This window comes from Pipistrellus hanaki (assembly GCF_964339955.1).
Source record: "Pipistrellus hanaki genome assembly, chromosome: 2".
NCBI lineage: Eukaryota > Metazoa > Chordata > Mammalia > Chiroptera > Vespertilionidae > Pipistrellus > Pipistrellus hanaki.
In genome coordinates, this window is record NC_140504.1 from 63,570,004 (window position 1) to 63,584,284 (window position 14,281).

Here is a 14,281-nt window from a genome sequence, read left to right on the forward strand (position 1 = left end):
TAGGTGGTGACATGCTTTCCCAAAGTATCATTTTTGTGTACTAGTACATTCTATTTTGGATCCTATAAAAGAGCAGATCTGTTTTGAAGCTTTTGTTCCAGCCCAGAAGAATAATATAAAAAGTTGTAAAATGACCAATTCTAAGTGTGGACAATCTGAACAGGGTGAATGTAGGGGGAAAAATCAGAGATGAGTGAAGGCAAAGTGATAATACCAAGACACCCTACTCCCTAGCTATCACGTAGTATGTAATTTTTACTATTCAAAATTTAGCAGAAAATATAACCCCTGGGTGAATCTGATACATTTTGCTATTTAGCAGAGTAGTAGTACATGTTCCTTTTATGAGTCAACATGACTAAAACTAATTTTCCCTCTGTCAATCTTCATGTTAGGTTACAACCAGAAAGTGAGCAAAAGATGTCTAAGAAGCCAGCTCAGGGACAAAGGAAGAAGCTGAGTAAGTAACTAACTGGAGCAGCAGAGTCTGAATTCATTTAGTGTAGAGACTGCCCTCCAAACCACTGGACTTGTCACCTTGGGAAGGCATGCTAAAAACTGGCAGCTAGAATAGACTAGCAGTGGGCAGGAGGAAGTCAGTGAGTTCAGACTGAACCCAGAAGTCCTCAGTGGCTTTGAGCCATCCAGAACATCAGCGTGGTGCTCATGATAAGGACCCTGCATTACTGAGAAAAAGGTCAATCATGTTTGGTATGTTTATTTGAACAAAGAGGAGCTTTTATATATCTCAGTGAGATTTTCAGCAAAATAATTACATAGTTTTGTAAGAGGATATAAGTGGCTAATCTCTCATTGTTCTATTATAGATATTCACTTGAAGACCTACCCTCCATCTTCTTGTGACACCACTAAGGTGTTGTGATATAAACATTTAGGTCTCTTTAGTTACCAAATGACATTCTTTTTCCTCCTCTCCTCTGCTGCTTGAATCTGTTCTTTTTAATCCAAAGTTAACCTAAAATTATGTTTACTTCAATGCTTATAGTATGTTGATTTGAACTTCTCTCTCTTTTCTTAATCATGCATTGAGTCGCTTTCCTCTCCCCACATACCTCTCAAACCTTGAACAAACCTAATTTGATCAGGATGTTCTCCGACTGTAGACTCCCTGCACTGTTTCTCATCTCCTAAATTGAAACTAACGCCTAGACGATTTGTTTCTTGGTCATTGTCATTGCTCACATCTAATTTGAACTCTTCAAATGATAATCACACCTCCATAAACACATATGCAATGTATTCAGAGGTTTGACATGTATACACCTCATGTTTATACAAAACACATTTAAACTTTTCATTTGTATCTGCATTTCATCCTCTTTAGGAAAAAAAAAATCACACAAGGGAAGCATGGGCCAGGACTCCAGTCCTTGTTTCAGTTTCATTGTGCTTGTTTTTTTTCTTTCCTTTTCTGACTCATGTAATAATAAGAGAAGCTATACCTTGGTAATGTAATACATGACTCCTAACATCTCAAACAAGTTACCAGTATCTCCTTATTAAATTTCTACCTATGTAAATATATTTGGGAATGATACTTCTGTGTGTGTGTGTGTGTGTGTGTGTGTATGTGTGTGTGTGCGCTAGCGCTTCACATGGGTAAGTGCACATGCTCATGTAAGTAACGTATATTTATAACAAGGATTAAAGATTGGCAGCTAAATTGTCAATTCCTTTCAGACAGGAAACAAAGCAGTCTCTTCTTTAGCACAAAACCACCAAAGAGACAGTGCTATCTGGCAGACGCTTGTAGGTGAGTGATCAATTGTTCCTTTGCTCCCAGTTCTACTAGGAGCAAAGGAACAATTTTGGAGTATTTTTCCAAAACTTTTTCCATGGACCAGAAATACTCCAAAGCCACAAGTTACCTTTCCAGTACTTTCAGACTTTAGCCCAGGACACAGATTTTCACCTTACTCACACAAGTTTTTTCTTCTTTTACTTAATTGAATTCATACAATACCTTCTTTATATATATATATATATATATATATATATATATATATATATATATATATAGATAGATAGATATAATTTATTTTTATTGTTTAAAATATTACAAACAGTAGTACATATGTCTCTCTCTTTTTTTTTTCAATTGACCTTCCCCCAGCCTCCCCTACCCCCTGGCACATACCTTCCCTCACCCCCCTCCCAGTGTCTTGCATCCATTGGTTATGCTTATATGCATGCATACAAGTTCTTCGGTTGATCTCTTACCTCCCCCCATTTGCTCAAATATATTTAAACAACTTAAAATGCTGTTACAGATAATATGGGGTAAGAAGACAGGCTGGTTCAGTAGCTAAGCAACATGCTTAGAAATGATAATTTATAATCTGCACTGCTTTGTGACCCTGGGCCATTTTTTACCTAGTTTTTGTTTCTAGTAAAATGGGGCTAGTGGTCTGATGGTGGGTATTGCCATGACTTACATCAGAGAGACAGACAGTAAATAGTATGTACTTCTTAAATCACAGAATCCCACTTTACAGCTAATCTTTAGTGAAAATTTCTCAATACAACTGGATTTTGTGTTCAAGGCTCCCTTTGTGCCCAAAGGATGTCTAAACATTGCTCTACATGTTTCCCCCCTTCAGATGGCAGGTGATCCGTTGACTCTGCCTCCTACTACCCTCGTATGTGACCTTAGGAAATGCATTAACTCAGCCATTCCTTAGAGCTACTGCACAATAGAAACATACAAATCATTTTTTTCTATGTACTTGCTTCCATTCATTTGTCTTTTTCAGCACCTCTATTTCTGTTTTCCCAGTTCTGCAATTATGCAGAGCCTGGGGAACCAGTTGGCTGGTAGCTTTAACTCCTGCTCTCCTCCGCAAGATAAGAAAAGCTTGGTAAGTATAACCTATTAATAAGAACCTGTGTTACAAGTATCTGCTATACTATGATATCTTGGCTTAGAAAAAAAAATTTACTTTTTAGAAATACAGGTACCTGATAAAGAAGAATTTTAGCGAGGGATTGTAAACATTCACCCCAGCGGCATCGATAGAGCTAGGAAACAGGGCCTTGGCTCGGAGGGAACACAGCTCCTCCAAAGTGCCTGCTGCATTTTCCTCCTCAGGAAATTCTTGCATTGCAGCTCACGGTGCCTGTCAAACGTGGTAATGTGTCTGTAAATTTCAGTTGACAGAAAACACATCAGTTAATCAGCATCCTCCGAAAGTAAATAAAGCTGAGCCAGGAGAGCGATTGCTGAGCAGACAGAATGGTTCCTGGAGATGGTGTTAGGAAAAGGATACTGAAACTAAGAATTCTCCTTCTCCTGGATGGGAAACTGCCCTCCAGTTGCTCCCAGAATGCTGTTACGTTCAATCCTTGCCTGATGCCCTTGGCTGGTAATGAGCTGGTAGACAAAGTACTTTGATCTTTTGCATTTTGTCATCAAAACCCTTTCCATTACTCTTCTCTGTACATTTTTAAAAGTTAAACATGCAGACCATGAAACTATGGAGACTAATAAAATAAAACAAACACTGATGTATTCACCTGAAATTTAAAAATGAAGCTATTTTCACATTTTGCTTTGGACTTAAAGCACAGTAAAATTGACTTTCTATTCTTCACCTAATTAGTCCAATTCTTCTCCCTATTCCCCTTCCAGAGGGAACAATTTTGTGAACTTGATGTCATCCTTCCCGTCAGTTTTTAGAAACTACTTATAAGTTTGCTATCCCTGCAACAAGACACAATTTTATTTGTTCATGTAAAAAATTACATAAATGATAGTCTTGTGAGCTTCATCTACCCAAATATTAACTTATACTTTTATTACCAGTCTTCCATTTTTTCTTGCTTGTTCTTCCTCTTCATTTACACTTATATTTGGCTCATTCCATTCCATTCATATTTTTTTCCTTCCCTATCTTTTTTTTTCTTCTAAGACACACACACACACACACACACACACACACACAAACAAACAAACACACACCCTTAAACTGCACTTGGAAAAAATTGTATAGCCTGCCCTAGCCATCCTCATGCTGGTGGATCTTCCCGTAGATTCCTTGGAGTGATGTGTTCCTCACTACTGCAAAAAGAGCAGCAAGTCCACACCTACAAAAGAGGATTAAGTCTCCAACCTCTTAAATAGCTCAAGTGTCTAATAATCTTTTTATTGAAAAAGACCCATTTAAGAGTGATATATAAGCCTCATGAGGACTGGCTCCTGCAGTGAATAGTGCATTAAAATTAATGTGGCTGTGGCTACCTCAGTCTTAATTTATATCTTTCCTGGTGGATGGGGGTTCTCACAACATTTTGCATGCAAATATAAGGGATTTGAGATTTACAGGTAGCTCAGGATTCACCTTTTCCTCAATACTTTTGTGATTAGGTCTTAGATTTTCCCTGGAGAATAGTAAAATTATATATCTCCTATTGCAACTTTCTGCTCCACTTACTGAACTCCCACTCAGATCAAAGGGCCATATGTATTGACTCACCAAATTCTCGGAGGACTCCTGCCCTCTCCTAGGTTACCTGATGCTTTTGCCATGTGGTTTCTTTACCGCATGCTCCTACCTTCAGTCAGATACTACACTCACTGGTATTTCCTTGTGCACTTTTGATTTACTTCTTTCTCTTGCAAGAGAACCAGACGTCATGGTTATACTCAAATAGATGTTACATTTATTCTAAGTAGCTTGAGTTATTGTGGGTATTCTGCTCACAGTACACAAGGCATGCCAAAAAGCAGAGACAGTGAAGTGAGGTCCCCTTTTCACTTCTGATTTGATCTTCTTTGAGCATTTTTCTCCCTACATAGTTAGTTTTTGATTGATTCACACTTCAGCTTCATATGCCCAAATAGATTAATCTCATTGTCATTCAATGTATTTGTATGAAGCAGGCCTATATAAGGAGCTCTCTGTGCTTTAGACATACTAACCTAGATTTAGTTTCTTGAATAGTATGAGCATGTCATAGGCCCTTGGACACATGGTTACCTTTGCCTGGAACATCCCCAATAAATCCTTTCCCCACTCTGACTCCCATTCCAATCCACCTCAAATCTTTATCAAGGTAACTGATCCTCTTTTTTTATATGTAAAAAAAGAAAAATTAAAGAGAGGAAACCAAGATGGTGGCATAGGGTAGACACCTGAATGCAGCCTACCACAACAAATTTGAATTTAGAACTGGAAAACAGGAGAGGCATTGCCCTGAAGCACCAGACGGCTAGCTGAGAGGAGGCTCTGCCATCTGGGAAGGAGAGAGAAGGCACGCTGAACCTCAAGACCTGTGAAGGTATGGAGAACTGTGTGAGCGAAAAGGTGCTGGCTTACTCCCAGCACTCGGAGAGGGAGGGCCGGACCAAGATTGCTGCTGGCTTACTCTAGGTGCACAGACAGGGTGGAAAGCTAACGAGCGGCTGGCTTTCTTGTTCGAGAGGAAAACAGAATCACCCTATTGCTCTGATAGATGGCCCCAGTCAGGGAGAGGCCAGACTGTCAGGCAGTGGGCAGAGATCTCTCGGAGGTGTGTGAAGCCAGCGGCCATTACTGCGGGACTTGGGGAGGAGCCACTTGGGGAGGAGCCGAGAGGAAAACAAAGCTTGTCTGCACCAACCCAAGACTCTGCCCCATCCAAGCTGAGCACAGAAGCTCTCCCAGAGGCTGGCTTCCTCTAAGGAGGGACTGGCCAGAATCCAAAGCTTGTCTGCACCTTTACCAAAGAGGTGCGCATGCCTGCAAGCAATTTTCTGAAACTTACCGTGAATAGGACTTTTCTAAGGTGAGACTGACAGGGAACCAAAGATTGTCTGAGCCACCCCGAGACCCCGCCCCATCCAAGCAGGGTATAGAAGCCCTCCTAGCTGAGACACTGCTGATCCTCACAGCCAGTTGGCTTGGAGATCAATGCTTCCCAGTGATATCAACAATAAGCAAGGCTTAACAACAAGATTGCACACACAGCCCACAAAGGGCCACACCAAGACTGTCCACCGCAGGTAACTGGGAAGGCTGTGCTACTGGGCTCTACCAGAACACCTAACACACAAAACTATTCCATCAAATCAGGGAAACAACTAAAATGCAGACAAGAGGCAGGACACAAAGGAAGTAGTTGGAGGAAAAGAAAAGATTGGACATTGAGTTCAAAACTACAGTTATAAGATTATTCAACAATATCCTAAAAAAGGCCGATAAAATAAATGAGACATATGAGGATATGAAAAGGGAGCAACTAGAAATAATAAAGGGTCAACTATAAATGAAGAAAACATTCTCTAAAATAAAAAATATTACACAGAGTCCGAAAAACAGACTGGAAGATCGCAAAAATCACGACAAAGATTTAGAACACAAAGAGCCAGAAGACACTCCTCCACAGAAGCAAGAAGATAAGAGAATCAAGAAAGTTGAAGACAGTGTAAGAAACCTCTGGGACAATTTCAAGCGAACCAACATCAGAATTATGGGGATCCCAGAAGAAGAGAGAGAGCAAGATACAGAAAATCTATTGGAAGAAATAGTGACAGAAAACTTCCCCCACCTGGGGAAAGAAATAGACTTACAAGTCCAGGAAGCCCGCAGAACCCCAAAGGAATCCAAGGAGGACCACACCAAGACACATCATAATTAAAATCCCAAGAGCAAAAGACAAAGAGAGAATATTAAAAGCAACAAGAGAAAAGCAGGTAGTTACCTATAAAGGAGCACCCATATGATTGTCAGCTGATTTCTCAACAGAAACCATGCAGGCCAGATGGGAATGGCAAGAAATATTCAAGGTGATGAATAGCAAGAACCTACAGCCAAAAATACTCTACCCAGCAAAGCTATCACTCAGAATCAAAGGCCAGATAAAGAGCTTTACAAATAATAATAAAAAAAAAGCTAAAAGAGTTCATCACCGCCAAACCAGAATTACATGAATTGCTGAAGGGAGTCATTTAGGAAGAGGAAGAAGATAAAGATAAAAATTATGAACAACAAATACATAACTATCAACAAGTGAATCTAAAAACCAAGGGAATTAAAAAATCTGATGAACAATATTAACTGGTGAATATAATAGAATCAGATGTATGGAAGGGGAGTGGACTGACAATTCTTGGGGAAAAGGGGAGTGGGGTGCCGGGAAGGGACTGAACAAAAACTGTGCACCTATGGATGAGGACAATGGGGGATGGGGAAAGGACAGAGGGTGGGGTGGGAACCTGGTGGAGGGGAGCAATTGAGGGGCTGGGGGAGAGGAACACATTTGTAATAATCTGAACAATAAAGATTTATTTTAAAAAATAAAAAAATAAAATAAAATTTAAAATTGTTTATTGGTGAAAGTATTACATGTATACCCCATTTTCTCCTCCCATCAATCCCTTCCAGCCCATTCAATCTCCTCCAGCCCATTCCCATCCCCCAGTCCAGGCCCTCACCACCCCTCTGTCTGTGTCCATAGGTTATGCATATATGCATACAAGGTCTTTGGTTGATCACCTCCCACCCACCCACCCTTTCCCGCCTTCCCTCCAAGATTCTGCACTCTGTTCCATGCTTCCATGTCTCTGGATCCACTAGTTTCATCAGTTTATTTTGTTAATTAGATTCCGCACATGAGTGAGAACATGTGATACTTGTGTTACTCTGACTAACTTTTTTTTTTCTTAGCATGATTCTCTCCAGGTCCCTCCATGCTGTCTCAAAGGGTAAGAGATTCCTCCTGATCCTCATATGTTATGTCTCAGCTTAGACATTGCTTTCTCTAAGAAATCATCTGTGATATTCCAAGTCTGAGAGCAATCTCCTCATTACCTACCACATTCTGTCTTTATTGCCAACTTACTTGTAAGCCTTCCTGGCTAGACTGCAAGCTCTGTGTCTGTCATTATTCAGGTTGCACCTCCAAAGCCTGACACAGAGTCTGGTACACAGTAAAAAATCTTCAAATGAGCCAGTGTTTTAAGCTGAGGAAGCTCTTATTTGATCCTGTCCAACAACCTTGTAAAAACATTGAGCATTTCCCCACCTCCCCCATTTTCTTTTCTGAGACAGTTTTCTTTAGCAAATTACAGAGGAAGGAAAGTTGTTTTGCTCTTAACCTGTTTGAAAGTTAATGAATTGCACATCTGCCCACTTTGATCAAGGGAAGAAGCATTTTTACATATTGCTAGCTGCTTGGGGTTGCCTGGCTAAAACCTTGAATTTAATGAGTATAAAACTTAGCCAGCTAAAATTCTCATCTTAAGGAATATGAAGCCCCTTAAACCAAATTCATATTTCAGTTTAAGAAAAGTCAAATAATGCTTCTAGTAAAACATTTATCAACATCTCATATGCATAATATGTAGCTTTCTTATCTTGGGATTTTATATGGCTTTACCAATACTAATTAACCAGTGGAAATAAGGTCCCACATGTAGAGGTAAAGAGATGGCATCAATAGCTCCTTTTGTCATTGTGAACTAAGAAACCCATAGATTGTTATCCACTAATGAGAAAGTATACATTAAAAGTTATATTGGTCCAAAGAATTCCTTCTTCTAGGGTACCATTAAGTTATATTGGTCCAAAGAATTCCTTCTTCTAGGGCACCATTTGCCAGTTAGTCATTCCTATGTAGACAATCCATGTAATAATTATTTGAAATCTTTTGAAACTTTGACCCTTGAGTGTGCAGCTGAGCTTAACAACTTTTAGAATGAGTTAAATAATTATTTTTCCCACCTCCCTCTTGTATGGTCCTTTGTATGTGAGAGGGAAAAAAAATCTGGTAAGTCATGTCAAAAGATTGAAGAAAAATGGCTTTGAAATAAACAAATGGTAGTACACTGACTCATACATTTACCCTTGCATTTTAGCTTATTTTAATATAAATTCAAGCTCCTGAAAACTGCTCCTATAGGCAGCTGTGTAAAGTCACCTTTCCCCTTCACATATTTCCTTGTAATAAAAGAAACCTTAGAGTAATTCCCTTAAATAGTTGTAGAGGAGAAAATGAAGATTTTATATAAGAGGGAGCATGGCTCTATCAACACCATGATTTCAGACTACCAGTTTCCAAAACCGTAAGAGAATAAATTTCTCATATTTTAAGCCACTCAGTTTGTGACAATTTGTGACAGGAGCCCTAGGAAAACTAACAAATTTCCTCAAGTCACCTGCTCTGGAAGAGGACTGAGAGGCTCTTTGGGGCTCACAAAGTGAAATGTGTATGCTCTATGTAACCTAAGGCTTAAGTCATCCCAAATATATACTTCAAATAAGATGAAAATATGCTCCCAGTTTTGGCTACCTAAGGAAGTCTCCCAGATTGAATCTTGCATTTAGCATAGAGTCTATGTTTTGTCATTTCTTCCCAAGCATACCTGTCAAATTTGGTGAAAATCTTGTGCAGTATGGCAATCACAGGTAAACTGGAAAATTTTCAGACTCTTTAAAAATATTTATATAGATAAATGACTCTGGATATATATTTAATGATTACAACTTTTTAATCACAGTGCCTATTCAGTTTTTAGTTTTTGAAATTTTATGTCTATATCTATGTAGATTAGCTATAGATATGAATATTTATCTATTCTATTTTTATATATCTCTTTATTATGTCTATATATGGCATTTTTCAAACAGTTTTAAATGTTAAATATATATGCTATAAACATACACACACACACACACACACACACACACACGTGTACAATTTACATATGCGGAAAATACTATCAATAAAAACCCAATTTCTGAATATTTCACAAGGGACCTTGCTTATTTACATAGTCTGAAGATGTTGTACCATTTCAGAAGCTGTATTCCTTCTAGTGCTGACTCTATTCTATGAGAATAATATCTGCTTGCTTAACTAAGCTGCTGTTAGGGTTTAGGGAAACATTCCAGGCTTGATGGCACTAATGGCAGAGAGACCAGGAAGGGGTGGATGCTGCTGAAATCCTGCTGGGGAATAAGGAATGAGCCATCTGGACCTCCAACTGAGGCCAATTGGATCCAGACAAGAGCTGCCAGCAGGAGTGGTCTGTGTCTGGATGAGGGCCATCCCTGCTTAAGGAAGTGGGCTGGCCTGGAGCAGAAGGGAAGGGATGCTCTTCTCAGGAGAAAGGACTGGGAAGACAAGTTCGCTGGGAGGTCACAGTAGGGACAGACATATTATAATTATTAACATTGACTGAGGGCCAGCAAGATGATGAGTACTGTTGAGAATATAGAAACATTTTTGATCAGTGTCCAGGGAATCATTTATTCTGGTAAGGAAGTCTACAATTTGGTGTTCTGGTCCCTTAAATTTAACTCTGCAGAGAAGTCCTTTATAGTTGAACTAAAGGATGAGCCTTCTTTATCAATCCCAGCCTAGATATATTATGTTTCCATAGAACATTTCTTTCTGCTAGTACTGCTACTCTAATCTCATTACTCTCAATGACTTAATCATCAACTCTAGAAGAAAAAAATCATACCTTTTTTTATCCACATTATTTTTTCTACTAATATCTCACAGAATTAAAATGATATGATTTAGTAGCATTATAACTTCACTTTCATACATTATCTGGTTACTAGATTTGTATTAAGTACCTCTTTAATTCTAGAGCAGGTGAAGAGAATTACTGATTGACCTCTCATTGTCCACTAGAGTTTATTCATTGGGCTTAAAAATAAGCTCTTGGTGTCCTAACTGGTTTGGCTAAGTGGATAGAGAGTTGGTCTGCAGACTGAAGGACTCCAGGTTTGATTCCGGCCAAGGACATGTACCTTGGTTGCAGGCACATCCCCAGTGGGGGGTGTGCAGGAGGCAGCCGATCAATGTTTCTAGCTCTCTATCCTTCTCCCTTCCTCTCTGTAAAACTATCAATAAAATATATATTTTTTTAATAAAATAAAAAAAAAGCCCTTGGTGAAACTTTGTGTAAATATGTGTGTGTGTGTGTGTGTGTGTGTGTGTGTGTGTGTGTATTTTTAAGTCAGTTTAGATAATAGTGATTCAAAGTGATTACTATATTTATTGACTTAACCTGCTTTTTTGCAGAATGCAGTCTATGGTGATAGACATTCTCTGTGCATCAGTATCATGGAAAGCTTAGTAGCCATTGTTACCATGAGCTCCCTGACAGAGGAAGCAAAGGAAATGTCCTGCCAATGAAATTTTGTTCTGTAACTACCCTAAACTATGGTATTCATTTTCTCCATGAAATGAATTGGTTTTGGTACTATCTGGACAATAACTAAGCAATGGTGTGTTATTATTAGAAATGTGTATTAGACCCATTTGGAGAGAGTGTTTGATTGTGTTTAAAAATACTTGTTTCCAAGCCACCTCTGAAGCATTTGATTCATTTGTCCTAGTGTAGACAGCAGCTAAGTGTAATTTTGCAAAATCATCTCAAACTAATGCATAACCCTGGATAATAACCATTATTTTGAAGACTGTCCTGCTGTATATCATGCGCTTGGCAACCCAAAGGTTTCAATACTACCCTGGGTTTTGTGAATTCCTTTCTCCCTGTGAATGCTAATATTGTACTCTGTACATAGTGATGATTTGCTTAGTTGTCTCTGTACTTGTAGGCCTAGAAATTCAAGCCCATTGAATTCAAGGTTGTCTAACTTTTCCATAGCTATAAACATCAAAGAATTTTATTAATTTGAAAGTCTTAACCCTATTCCCAACTTGATATACTGACAATAAGCAGGGTAAACTAATCTAGATTTTGTCTTCTTTGTCTTCTTTTTTGACCAATGTGGAACAGTAAAAGGGCTAAAAGGGAGGTTGACAGTAGTAAGCTGAAGCAAGGGTCCTCCTCACCTAGATAATTAGTCATTGGACATTCATGTCCTGGAAGAAAGAGACTGAAAGAGCCTGAGAGCGATGCAGCAAAGTGAAAAGTGAGGCAGTTTACACAGCCCGCTGTAACTACAAACACAAAACCAAATAAAACAGCAACAAAGGATTAATAAAATAAGAGGGGTTTAAATAGTATTGTTACTATATTTCATTTAAGACTGTTTTTACACGCACATATCACAAGCCTAAATTGGAAATAAAGGCTATTAAGTTTCAGTCAACCCATGAAATTATTACTGCAAACATTCATTATTTTTCGAAGCTGCCTGTTGACAGTCTTTTGCCTGAAGAAAGAATTATATACCCAAGTCACAGTGGAACACAGTCACTGAATTTCAGATTATTATTCATCATTGTGTTCATAAACCCATGCCAGTACTTGTTTCAAATAATACTTAGGTAAAATATATGTATATTTGGTAATTTTTAAATCCTGGGTGAGGTGTCCTGCCTGATGAAATCCAATTCTAAAAGTCAAAATGTGCATGATTGTACCCAGAATTAGAATATCTTTGTGTATAAAATACAAAGAATAAATAGAAAGGTCAGTAGATGAAATTTTGGACATATATACAAATTTATTTTTTTAGTATATGAGTAGATATTGTTCATTTGTTACTTATTGGGCAGCTATTTTGTCCCAGATACTGAGCTAGGCAGTGGGAAAACAAAGCTGAGTAAGTCACGCTCCTTGTTCTTACCAACAAATAGACAAGTAAATCAAAGACTAAAACTACAGGGTAATGTAAATAATTGCAGCTTCAGAGTAATGCATAAAGGGCTATAAGGGAGGAATGATGCTTAAGGGAAACTTGGTGGTTAAAGGAAGACTTACTATAGTGTTGTCACTTGAGCTAATTTTAAAGGGACTTCTTATTCCATATTTTGTTTTAGTGTGGACAGAGCAAAGGGCAAGAGGAAGTGAAAAAAGTTATTCTGAAAAATGCCATACACACACACACACACACACACACACACACACACACACATTTTTTTTTTCCTTTTAAGTGTTGTACAAGGTCACAGGTGTGATAAAGTTGCTATCCTGGGAGTTTGAATACCCACAGTGCCTTTGGATTCTTAGTCTCTGGACTATAAGATGGTACAAAATCCATTTTGAAAGTTGCTTGTTGTTTTTGTTTCTGAGAAATAAATTTTTGAGAGCAACATCTTCAACAAATTATTTTTTGTTATGATCTGTCTTCAGAGAGATTGATCAATTTTGTAGGATTAAAAATTTTGATTTTCTTAATTCATTAAGAGTTTGGTGGAGTACCATATGCTGCAATGCAGACAGGCTGGGGAACGGATGATTTTCCTGTGTAACAGGGACATCATCAAGTGATCTGATACATCAGTTCTGATTAGAACAAAGTAAACTTCAGTTCAAGCTGAGATATCCATTTACACAGGGCTTCTATTTACCAGAGCAAGACAAATACATTTGACAGGTCAGTGTCCTTTCAGAATAGAATTTGATACATTTTCAGCATAAGTAATGTTAAGAGCCTTTAGATTTCTGTCTTACATTTCTGGGTCAATAGAAACCCAGTACATTTCTGAATGCCTCTTGACTTGGCAGGAAAACATTGCAAGTACTTTTGTTTGATATTTTATAAGGACAGTAAAGCATATGGACATGAGCATCCATTTTATGGAAGTTGTACTAAGCATAGACATTCAGAGTTAATTCTTTAAATAAAAAGCATAGTCTTCAAAAGAAAAAAAAATTGGACATTTGCTAAGTTAATTTGATTATAGTGTATAGAAGGATTTTGTTATGTACTGTGGATATGGTTGACTATAACAAATCACATTTACTAAGTGTACATCTTGTAGATCACATATTTGGTATAATCGTAGCCTGAGAATAAATTCAGTCATGAGATAAAATATTTTGAGAAGTCTTGCAGTTAGGCTGAATTTGAAGGTTCTAGATAAAGTTCAATGTATGACAGCAGTCAAAATGCCATGCATTTTTGTGTGTGTGTGAGTGTAAATTGTGTACACCAAATGTCTTTCTTCCTCCTACCACAAAACGTGGTAATAGGTTAACATGAGCCAGTGGTGGAATTTCTAGTGCTTTGAGAACTATTTAAATAAATGGTGGATTTGGGATAATGTGTAGATTTGACTTCTCTAGGCTATATTTTTTTTCCATTCCTCCTCTCTTCTTTTCTTTTTCTTTTAGTTAATTAATATGCTATACATAAAATATTCCATTCATCTCTCATTTTATCAAGATAATCACAATGTCAGTCATCAAGGGAATGTTGAGCATCTAACATATATGGCCCTCATGTGGTAGTTTTCTTAAACTAAGATCAATCTGAGAGAGGGAGAATCATAGTTAAGCCATTGGAAGAGAGACCAATGGTTTCTATTTTTCTAAGATTTGCACTTTTCATATCTTTGTGTGTCACTTAAAAAT